Below are 11,173 nucleotides of genomic sequence, written 5' to 3'. Positions count from 1 at the left end.
AAAATATTTTTTTAATGAAAATGCTTAATTTTGAGAAATCGAACATTCGATGCCTTTCGCCATACTGATTTCAGAAAGTTAACTCCTAGTGTGCCGCTGTAAGCACGCTCAAAGCAGGCGATTCATTCTATACTTTCGCCTCTAATTCTATCATGAACATGTACGTCTAAGTTTGGAAGATGATATTAGCATTTCCATATCATTGTAAATCGTTTAACTTCACGTAGAAGTAACACACACAAAATCATTAATTTAGTGATTTGGATTTGTTTGAATCCAACCACCTTCCGCATGGTCTTGCTTAAAGCTCGATCCACTTAGTATTTGGCCGTTTCTTTCCGATTACTGCGGTGCCTCTGGTGGCCGTACCGAGAAGTTAAATACATCACATCGTTGCGGAAGGTTTGTTAAATTTATGGTGAAAGTTTCATCAGTATTGCTGCTCGCGTTCAAAGTTATCGAAAATGGAACGCGAGAGATGGGAACAAATTTTGCACGCTCACGTTGGAAATCCAAAATGGTCAGGAGGAATGATTTCAAAGTATCTAAAATTAACGAAGTTGACTGTAAAAACTGTCAAACGTTATCGGGAAACACTATTGCTGGATCTCGTAGCACAAAACAATCGTAGAAGTGGAACATACGACCAGAAACAACAAGTGAATGTCTGCAGAGCAGTTCGGAACCATTTTGGGATTTCCTTGCTTGATTTAGCGAAAAAGTTCGCTGCGCCGTACAGCACAGCTCAAATAATCTGTTGGCGTGATGGTTTCAAGTCGTATGATGTCAGCAAATATATTATATTAACAATATGGTTCGCTTCAAGCTTTTCCATACAACGAAATGGCGAACCATTTGCCGGTGATAACAACATCATCTAGCGAGCAAAGAGGAATCTAAACATGTTTTCTTCTTGTTTATTCTAGCAAATCCCATGACGACGATGGCGACAGTCATAAGGGTTGCTGACGTTTAATCATCTTTCGCATTCAAGCGCATGGGAATCCTATTCTGCCTATGCACTTTTTTTTTGTAAAACCTTATATTTCGTCTAGTTATTTAGTTACTAATGTCCATATAAAATACAAAATTATCTAATCCTAATTCATTTTCTGGTGTTTCTAGAAGGTAAGTGTAGAATTTTCCTAGTGTAGTAATAATAAACTTTTTCGAATTCCTATTCACGTTTCTAAGCACAGGATAAATAAAATCATGTGGTTCAAAGCTGATTGAATTGTGTACTCTGGACATTAAATGTCTTCTCTGGGATCTCCAGATGTCTCGCACTCTTTGACATCGAAACAGTTTATGTTCTACAGACTCTGGCTCTTCAGGAAAAAATTCACAGAACGGATTATCGATAATGCCTCGTCGGTACAGAAATTCCCGATGTTTGATTTTGGAGTGCATGATAATGTACCATTAGAACGCTGCTTAGACGTAAGTTCTCTGCTATGAAGATGTTTGAAAACCATTTTCCAATCACGTTGTTCCGCCGATACAAAACCAGGATCAGGTGCCAAGGACAGAAGGTGTCGATAGATTTCTGATGACGATGGTGCGTTCAATATGATTTCCGGCAGTCTAGATATTTCCGTTTTTACTAGGAGTATATGGCTAAAGATCAGAGGTACCGAAACAGTTTGATTTTCAAGGAAGCTGCTAAGGAAAGGAAGTTGCGAAACCAGACTTATCAGACGGTTAACTAGCAGTGATTTTGATTTTGTTTCCATACAATGCAAATTCAATCCACCTCGAAGTTTCGGTAATATTATGTTTCCATAGGCGACTCTTTGCAAATTTTGACCATACCATATGAACTTTCCGATTTCTGTTTTGATTTTGTTAACAAAACCCATGCTGATCGTCAAGTTTGAGGCCATATACCAAGCCTTCGAATTGACGTAGGTATTGATCAGAATTGTCTTTTGAATGAGATTCAATTTCCTTGGATGGTTGAGCCAGAGACGTGATCGAATTCCATTGAGAACGGACTGCCAATTTTGTTTCTGTGCTTGTTTTATGTTATCTCCATACTGCACTCCAAGGATATTCACAAAATTCTCGATACTAATCCACTCCGTTTCCGTTGTTAAGTTTAAGTTTCCAATCATGACTGCCTTTGTTTTTTGCTTGTTTAGAATTGCACCAGATGCTAATCCGAATCTCAAAAAGATATTGGTCACTTGGATCAGTTGTTGTTCGTTATCGAAAAACATAGAGATATCATCAGCATAAGCATTGTAGATGGCTCTTGGGAATTTCTTCGAAATAGCGTCAAGTAACGGTTGCAAATACAGAACGAATAGAAGCATCGACAAAGGATCTCCTTGCCTTACGGAACGTTTGATTTGGAATTCCTGCGTCAGGTGCCCATTTATCAAAATTTTGGAGAAGGATTGATTCCAAATGTTTGCAAGAAGTTGAATAAGCAGAGGATTAAAGTTCATCTTCAACAGAGTTCGTTGAAGGAACTGGTGACTGACTCTGTCGAAGGCATGGTCTAGATCAAAGGATACGAGTAATGCATTTTTTCGATGATGTTTCAATTGACATAGCTTATCCAGAATACGAGATGTTGCCTCATATATACTCCGTTTACCATTCGAACATTTCTGATGATCTGACAATACTAGTGGAAGTAAATCATGCATTCGGTATTTTAAGACTTTAGAAAGTACTTTGCAGTCGAAGTTTAACAGAGATATTGGTCGATATCCCTGAACACTTTTGATATTTCCCTTTTTCCGAACAAGAACAATAACCCCATCGTGAAATTGTTTCATTGAGTTGCCTTGAAGAGCGTCATTGATAACATTTGTAAACTCTGTTTTGATAATGTCCCACGCTTTCATGTAAAACTCCTTTGGCAATCCATCCACGCCTGGAGATTTCCTAGCACAGCTACTCTTGATGGCGCAAAAAACCTCGTCAGGTGTGGTAGTTCGCATCAGATTTTCATTGGCTATATTGTTGTCCGGTATCCTTTTTTTTGGCAGAAATTGTCTTTGTTCTTCTAAATCAGCAACAGAATTCATACTTTCAAAGTAGGACCTGATAGTGCTCCTTATTTGCGACTGTTCTCGTATTTCCTCCCCATCTTCACCCTCCAGCATTGATATCAAACTCTTTGCTCTTTTCTCATGTATTTGCGCAACATGGAAAAGGGTCATAGGTTCTCCGGACAAAAACATCTCGTTTGTTTTCCGAAAGTTCATTGAAAATTTTCTTTGAAGACAGAGCATTTGAGCTTTTATATGGTTTATCGTTTTAAGTTGCCCCGGGTTATCTAGGTAATTTTCGTAAGCATCCTTCAACAAAGATCGATACAATTCCATCGCATCTCTGAAATCACGGTGAAAAATGGAGGTCTTCCATTTCAAAAAGGAGATGAGTTTTGGCTTGGTGTGGACAATCCACCACTCTACCCAACTTCGGAAATTCCGATTGACTCTGACCCAGTAAACCCATTTCCTTGCCAGTTCGCTCATAACGTCCATGTCATCAAGGATTTGCGGTTGAAGACGCCATACTCCACGCCCAGCCGGGGAACCCAGATTTGGAAGAGACATTCGTACTATGTAAGCTTTATGGTCTGAAAAAGATGTAACAGCAAAGTTTGCTGTGTGCACTTGCGATTTCATGCGATCCATGCGATACATGCGATCCAGCCGCGAGGCCGTGTTTGCTCTTATGAACGAAAACTCTACTCTGTTGCCATTCAAAATCTCCCAGGAGTCTTCTAATTTAGCAGCATTCATAAGCCTTTTGCACATTGGACTCGTACTGTTGTTTCCAGAAGCATCTTTCAAATTGACTACCGCATTAAAATCTCCTCCCAATACTATATACTCTGTAGCGTGATGTATGTAGTGTGCTACGGACGAGTTGAAGAAATCCTCCCTAGTTTTCCTCTGCTGAGAGCCAGATGGGGCATAAATATTGATGAATGTTACTGATCCTATTCTAATGGAAATGATACGATTATCTAAACTCCTCTCTATATGATGCACATTGTAAAGATCTCGCACCGCAATTGCTGTTCCCCGTTGATGGTTATCAACATTAAAAATTAGCCTAAAACCTGGTACTATTAACTGCTCATTATTCACTTCTTGTAAGAAAATAATATCCAAATCTGCTAATCGGATAAAGGACCTCAATGCATCAAACTTAGTTTCATTTGAAATATTGCAGATATTGATTGTTGCAATTCTGTAACTTAATAAATCGAACACCCTAATGTCCCACTGTATAGCAACCATGAGGCGTTCCAAGGCTCTGACAGAGACATACATCATTCGCAGTGTCAGCGGAGGAATACATATACCACTTCATGAGATATATTCTACATCCAGATTATTGTTGTTGTTTACCTGCAGATTTGTTCGTTCGCTCGCCGAGGAACGTTGATCTTGTTGTTCGCCGGGCGTAAGTGTCGTCGTGGCCGGTGTCGAAAATGAAGTGACTAAAAACATCCCAAATCCCAGCGGTCGTGTGTCGAGTAAAGTGATCAGGTTCCGCCGGGCTGACGTGTATAGATGTTCCGTTTCTGCAAGAAGTGAGTCTGGTTCTAGTGCGGCAGTATCTGAATGTGCTTCGACCGGACATATACTAGTGCAGCTTACCCAACAAAAAGAATAGTCATCAAACGTAGTATATTGGACGTCGGTCTCCGTTGTGAATGGGTTGCGTTTGTTGTTTGTTGTGATGCGAGATGAATGGAGTTGTTCAGATGGTTCATTAAATAGAGTTGAAAATTGATTGAGATTGGTGGCAGTAACTGTGTAGACTTCGACAAGACATATACTAGGGCTTACCTCACGGAGATAATAGCCCTCGTTTGAATTATTCCTGAATGTTTGCTGCATTCCCAGCAATCGTCTATGTAAGTGTTCGGTGATTGTTTTGGATAGTCGTCGATTGTGATAGCTTGTTCGTTGCGGTGATGTCAATAGTGCGAATAGAGATTTTTTTTAAAAAGGTGGCAGTATCTAGATTTGCTTCGGCTAGGCATATACCTGCTAATCTTACCGAGAAGAGGAATATTTACTGCTGCTCCTGCTCTTGCGCTTCACCTCCAAGAATGCAGCTTCCTGTGTTTCTGATGTTTTTGGTGATCGATGCCTTTTTGGTGCTGCTGTGTTTACTATTTCCCCATCAGCATCATCAGATATGAAGAAATCACTTGTGTTAGGGTTCAAAGTTTGGTTTTCTACAGCGCTCATTGGAGAGCTTGTTCGGCTAGAACCAGCCGCTTGTGATGTTCCTAGAGGGGGACGCATGGAAGACGAAAATCTGGATCTCGTAGCATGCACCGCTGCTGATGACATTATGCGATCTGTTATTGCCGTGACAAGGCTTTTGTTGGTGATAGTGCTCTGGTTATCATTCGTTTCCATCGCATTTGGGGTACTTGTTCTCGGCCACTGTATACTACTGTATACTCGGTACTGTATACTCGGCCAAAAGTTCTTCCAAACCTCATCTTGCGTGGAGAGTACCTCTCCGTAGGGGCCTAGGTACTTGGTGATTGTTTCGGTTGAAACGTAGGAAGGCAAATCAGCTACCCTAGCCTCAATCGCATTGTCGTATGGAACGATGGGAATAGCATACTGCTCATTGTTGTGCTCGATGGAGTGCTTCAGGCTATGTTCAGCTACTAATTGTTCCACATATGATTGCGATTTTAATTCTATTATGACTCGAGATTTCGTCATGCTTGGCTGGATACAGTTCACCTTGGCCACGTCGAGCTTGATTTGCTTGCTGATGAGTTCGTAAACTTTGTCTAGTTTAGGGCGGACTGGCATTCCGCTAAAGTCTAGATAGACGGAGTCTCTGCGGTAGTCCTCCATCAGTACGGTAAACTGGACACTTTCACGAGAACCGTAGTTCTTGGCAAAACGCCTCTTCGGACTTTGTCGAGTAACACGATTCTTATGTTTGTTACGTTTCCAAAGTAACTCTTATCGATACAGAGGCTAGCTGTCAACTGATGCACTTGAAAGAGAAAGATGATTAAACGTCAGCAAGCTCTTTGCAGTTGAAAAGATGACATTCGAAGGTATAGGGATGCCCATACTTTTTTGAATAAATCGATCATCAAATGATCGATTTTCCTCGATAATATAGAGAAAAGCAAATTATGCCTCGTATGCTCCAATAGTAGAAGCTGCTCCGACGTGGAAATGCTTGCTGCGCTGGTGTTCTACCCACAGCTGCTAGCATCTGGGTGTATATGTATATGCGCGGGAAGCTAGAAATTTGTAAGGCGAAAGCATAACAAGCGGGTTATCAAACTGTCGGAACTTGTGGTTTAAAAAATGTGGTTTTACAGGACGGTGTTAGCTACACCCAAAATAATCTTCCCATCATATCTACGTGAAAAACAACGCATTTTTTTCACAGCACTATTCACGTTTGGTACGTTATGCAAAGGTCGAGGCACTCAATTTCACTCAATCAGCTAGCACTAGTGTGTCACATGAAGATTACGTGACTGTTTCATTGCTTTCATGACTAATCTAAATAAGAAATGTTTTTCTTTTACTTTATCGAAATTAAAAATATAACACAAAATTCTTCACCGGTTTTTATTTTAGAAATGAAAATCTTAAAATAAATATGTACATCTTTGTCTTTAATCTCAAATGAGTGACATAAAATCCATTGTAGCTCTCATTTGGATGCTATAATGAAAATCCAACATCAGATCAGTAGTTACATGACTACATTTTGCTGAATCAACTTTGGTAATGATGGCCATGACATCAGAATTTTCCAAAGGCAAGCTCATCTATCGCTTCAAGGCTTGTCGAGCTACGCATTGTGGTGCGATAGCATGGAATATGACGGTTCTTTTCAGCAACATGATTTATTGGTAAGAATGATCATTTGAAGTAAATTAGTTCGTACCATTTTGTTACAGATTTATCATATTAGAGCCCATTTTCCGTCATTGCAAAAAATAGCTTTTGCAACTCGAGGCTTGCGGAGTTGGATAAATACTACGAGTGCTGAAAAAATCGAGTTTTGCAACGAGTTGCACACGCTTTTTTTGCAATGACGAAAAATGGACTTTAAATATGACAAATCTGTACCAATATTATACTTGTACATGTCCAATTCCTTCCAGAATTTACTCAACATGATCATTCTTGCCGTGCTACATTGCATAGTTCGATAAACCGTAAAGCGATATTGATATTGACATTTGCATTAGACAAGTGATGAAGGCATGACAGAACATGTCATTTGTAGTCAAACGTAAAATAAGCACAAGGAAGAATATTTATTTTATGTTTATGCAGCCTAAAATTATTTACAATATTTACACATTTCAATTAAAGCTAACTCAAATCAATATTTACCACAATTACCATTAGAATTTTTAGATTACGCCATTTATTATATGATAATTGGTATTTCGTATTGAAGAGGCCTGAGTTGTCAATAGAAATCTTTTCAAACAATATAATGAAGATTTTAGTATACTAATTATTGTAAGATAAGTTTTTCTGATAGGAAACCGAGCTAGAAACGCATGTGCAATGCAGAGAGAAATCCAGTAAGACTCGACTGTCAAGAACTTTGCTATCTCGTTCTCCCAGGGATTATATTCTCTCTTTGTTAATTTTTTGTAGCAAGCGTCATACTCTCTCTGTGCATAGATGGTAGAATTCATATTTGAAGACAGAGTCTTGGAAGTGTAAAGGAATTACTCTGATTGACATGGTTCTGTAGAAAACATTTCAGGTCATATGACATAATGAAGAGGAGATTCTTTCCACCAATTTAATATGTATTGATAATATTTAATTTAAATTACTATATAAAGTAAAAGTGGCGGACCACAACAAAATATTGTTCGAACGTATTACATTAACGTAGTAAATAAATAAAATGAATAACAGTTAAGTTGAGTTTTAGTTGTTAAAACTATTATCAGTTATTACAATATTAATTAAAGAACATACTGATGTGAAATTTTCAGGCGAACCAGAATAAATACACATAATAAATACACATAATTAAATGGTATAAATATTAGCAAAAGCATAGTCCAAACCAGTGTTTTTACGTTATTTGGCTACTAATGAAAGTGTGGTATCTCACAATGGTGTATATTAGAGTCTATTATCTTCATTGACAAACTCTCCCAGAAGTACTTTCAGTATTTTCGATCTACGTTGGGTTCTTTTTGAGCCTTTTGGAAAAAGCGGGTAAACAGAAATTGTGACCTTCCAATTTCCATCTTGTATATATAAATTAAAATGCATTCCAAATGCTATATTTAAGCTATTCTTAAACGTATCTTGTTAAATTTACTTTCAACCAGATTCAACAAAAAAAAAAACAATAAAATGCGGATTAAATAGTGACAAAGGATATCTCAACTAATTTTAGATACGTTTAATAAGCCATGCAGACAACTTGCTGTTTGTCTTAGACAATTCATTGACTTCAATAATGTCAAATATCCCAAAGAATCATGACGCCTCTTTAAATAAAAAAAAATATAAAAGTGTTGCAGTCAAATGAGCAAACAGCAACATGGTGTGCGAAACAAAGAGCGAGTAGGTACAATGCGAGAAGAATGTAAACTTCCACAGCAACCTCGTATAGCTCTCCAACTGCTTCAGCGTGCGTCAATTTTGATATGGTGCACCGGCATGGTCCCGCCGGATACAGTTCAACGAGCTATATCAAATTTATTATACATTTCCACTAAAATATGCCTACCACACTTCTGCTACGACATTTGATTTTCGGTTTGCATTAAACATAATCGATTAAGTTTGCAAAAAAAACATCAAGCATCTCTATTTTTTTTTCATGATGGCATTTTGAAGTGTGTGTAAAACGATCGTCATATTTTGGGTACTTAGATTTACGTGTGTATCGATCCTTTTGGACGCGATTTGGCGCCACATGTGGTGTCGCCAAAATTTCGTGAGTGTGAATCATATTGTTAATATAGTATATTTGATGTCAGTAAGCGTCGCAACAGGACCCTGAAACAGAACCTGGTTGCCAAACATCGCGCAAGAATGCTGGTCGAGCAAGTTCTGACGAATTACAATTGATGTATTTTGATGAGCAATGAAATTAATATTAAAATTGACTTTCAATTCCCGGGACACAAGTTTTACCTTGCCAAACGAAAGGGTAATGCCCCAGGAAAATTCAAATATGTATATGCAGGCAAGATTGCCCACAAATTAATGGTGTGTCAAAGCATCTGCAGTTGAAAGAAAACTGGAGCGACCATAAATGGGCAAATATACAAGTCTTCAGAAGCGATTTTTGCCACTCATTCATTCACACGACTGTCCGGTGTTGCTTTGGCCTGACTTAATAAGGGAACGTCCACAAATTACGTAACGCTTATAGGGGGGAGGGGGGTTGAGTGAAGTGTGACGATCCATACGAAATTTTCAGAAGCTTCATACAAAAAGTGTGACATAGGGGGGAGGGGGGGTTGAAAAAGTCCAATTTTTGCGTTACGTAATTAATGGATCTTCCCTAAGCTGCCATTACAGACGTGATGTGATGGAATGGTATGAACCGAATGCTAATGACGTTATTGAAAAACCTATCAACCCACTAAAATGCCCAAATTTTCGTCCCAACGAAAAATATTAGGCAATTATCATAGGGAAACTTGAGAAATGGTGTGAAACAATCAGAAAACCATCTTATATGGAGAAGTGGTGTGAAAAAATGACAGATTAAGTTGACCGTTCTACTGTGCAAAAAATAACGAGTGGTATTGAGAGAAAAGGCCGAGACTTCATCCGAAATGCCAATGAATCATTTTTCGATATTTTTTCCTTCAAAGTTTATTAAATTCCCTGTATAATAAAACCTGACCCACCTTTTTATGAACTTTTTCGGCAAAGAAATGTCTAATTTCGTGCTGCCAAATTCTAAGTGGATCAAGCTTTAGTAACCACGCATCTTACCGTAGGGCTATATTATGCATAGGTCTCAGAATAAAATACATATTCTAAAGTCTGTCAAATGTTCAAATAAAAAGCGTCAAATATAGTCAACCGTCAATATTCATAGTGCATAGTGTTAACCTTCCGTGACCCGTACCGTTGTAAAAAGCATATCACTATTTTAATCATTATGATATATCAAGATAAAATAGGCGTTTATACGGAAGCATTCAAATTCAAAGCCATTTCGGTAATGCCCTTTTTTCTATTTCGGTTTTACAGCTTCTACCGTGTGCTATCTTCTTAAGTCTTTGATAGAATATATCCATTTTAGCTTACAGTGTAAACGATTCACATCCGTTTTCAAAGGATGTACAAAATCTAATTTAAAATAAAACGCTTTTATCGAGCGAGTTCCATTCTTGTTGTACCACCCTAACGTCTACTATCTAAAAGGCATTAAATTCCAGATAAAAACGAAAAATAAATTGGATACCAATATAATCCCCTCGACAGTGTTGGGTACCTATTGAGACGGTATTTTGGTGGCCATGATATCAATGGGTGAGCACGAGGCAGCAATCAGTGGCAGCTACTCTACAGCGTCTGATCGGGAAGCTTACAACCAGAAATCCCTGGCTAAATGTGTCGATTCGGTAGGTAGCAGAAATAAATCGAAATAAATAGTCCCGAGGGATTTGTGTCACTCTTTTCCACGGCCAATCTGTAACGATACAGATAGCATTCTACTGCCTGTCTTTCGCAGTGATGTTTGCTCTAGTTCCTAAAGGATTAGGAGCTACACTGGAAGAGCTTTCTTCGAGGGCTGCGGTCTGTTCGGCATATTTTGAATATTATTGCTTTGCTAGAGAACTACCCAACTAACAATTTTGGTGCTAAAAGCTTCAACTTCTAGCCTTTGGCTGTATAATATTTGAATGAAAGCAGCCAATGCTGAATAAAAGAAAAGACTCCGCAAATAATCCCTTAAACTTCAACTCGACTATTACCCAAATAGTCAGTTTGTGCCGAATATATTTCATCTTTTATCGTTTATGCAGCTTTCATATACTCATAAAACAGCTCTGTCTGAATTAGCAACAAAGCTTATCGGTTAAGAGCTCATGTATGTAATTAAGTTGCTTGTTAGCAACTTCTCATATTACGGTGAGTAGCATTCACAATGAAAATGTTTTCGCTGTTGTTATAGCACTAACAATATAGCG

Source organism: Armigeres subalbatus, unplaced genomic scaffold (genome assembly GCF_024139115.2).
Source record: "Armigeres subalbatus isolate Guangzhou_Male unplaced genomic scaffold, GZ_Asu_2 Contig561, whole genome shotgun sequence".
Classification (NCBI taxonomy): Eukaryota; Metazoa; Arthropoda; class Insecta; order Diptera; family Culicidae; genus Armigeres; species Armigeres subalbatus.
The sequence above is the reverse complement of the archived record's forward strand: the minus strand, read 5'-3'. Positions refer to the sequence as shown.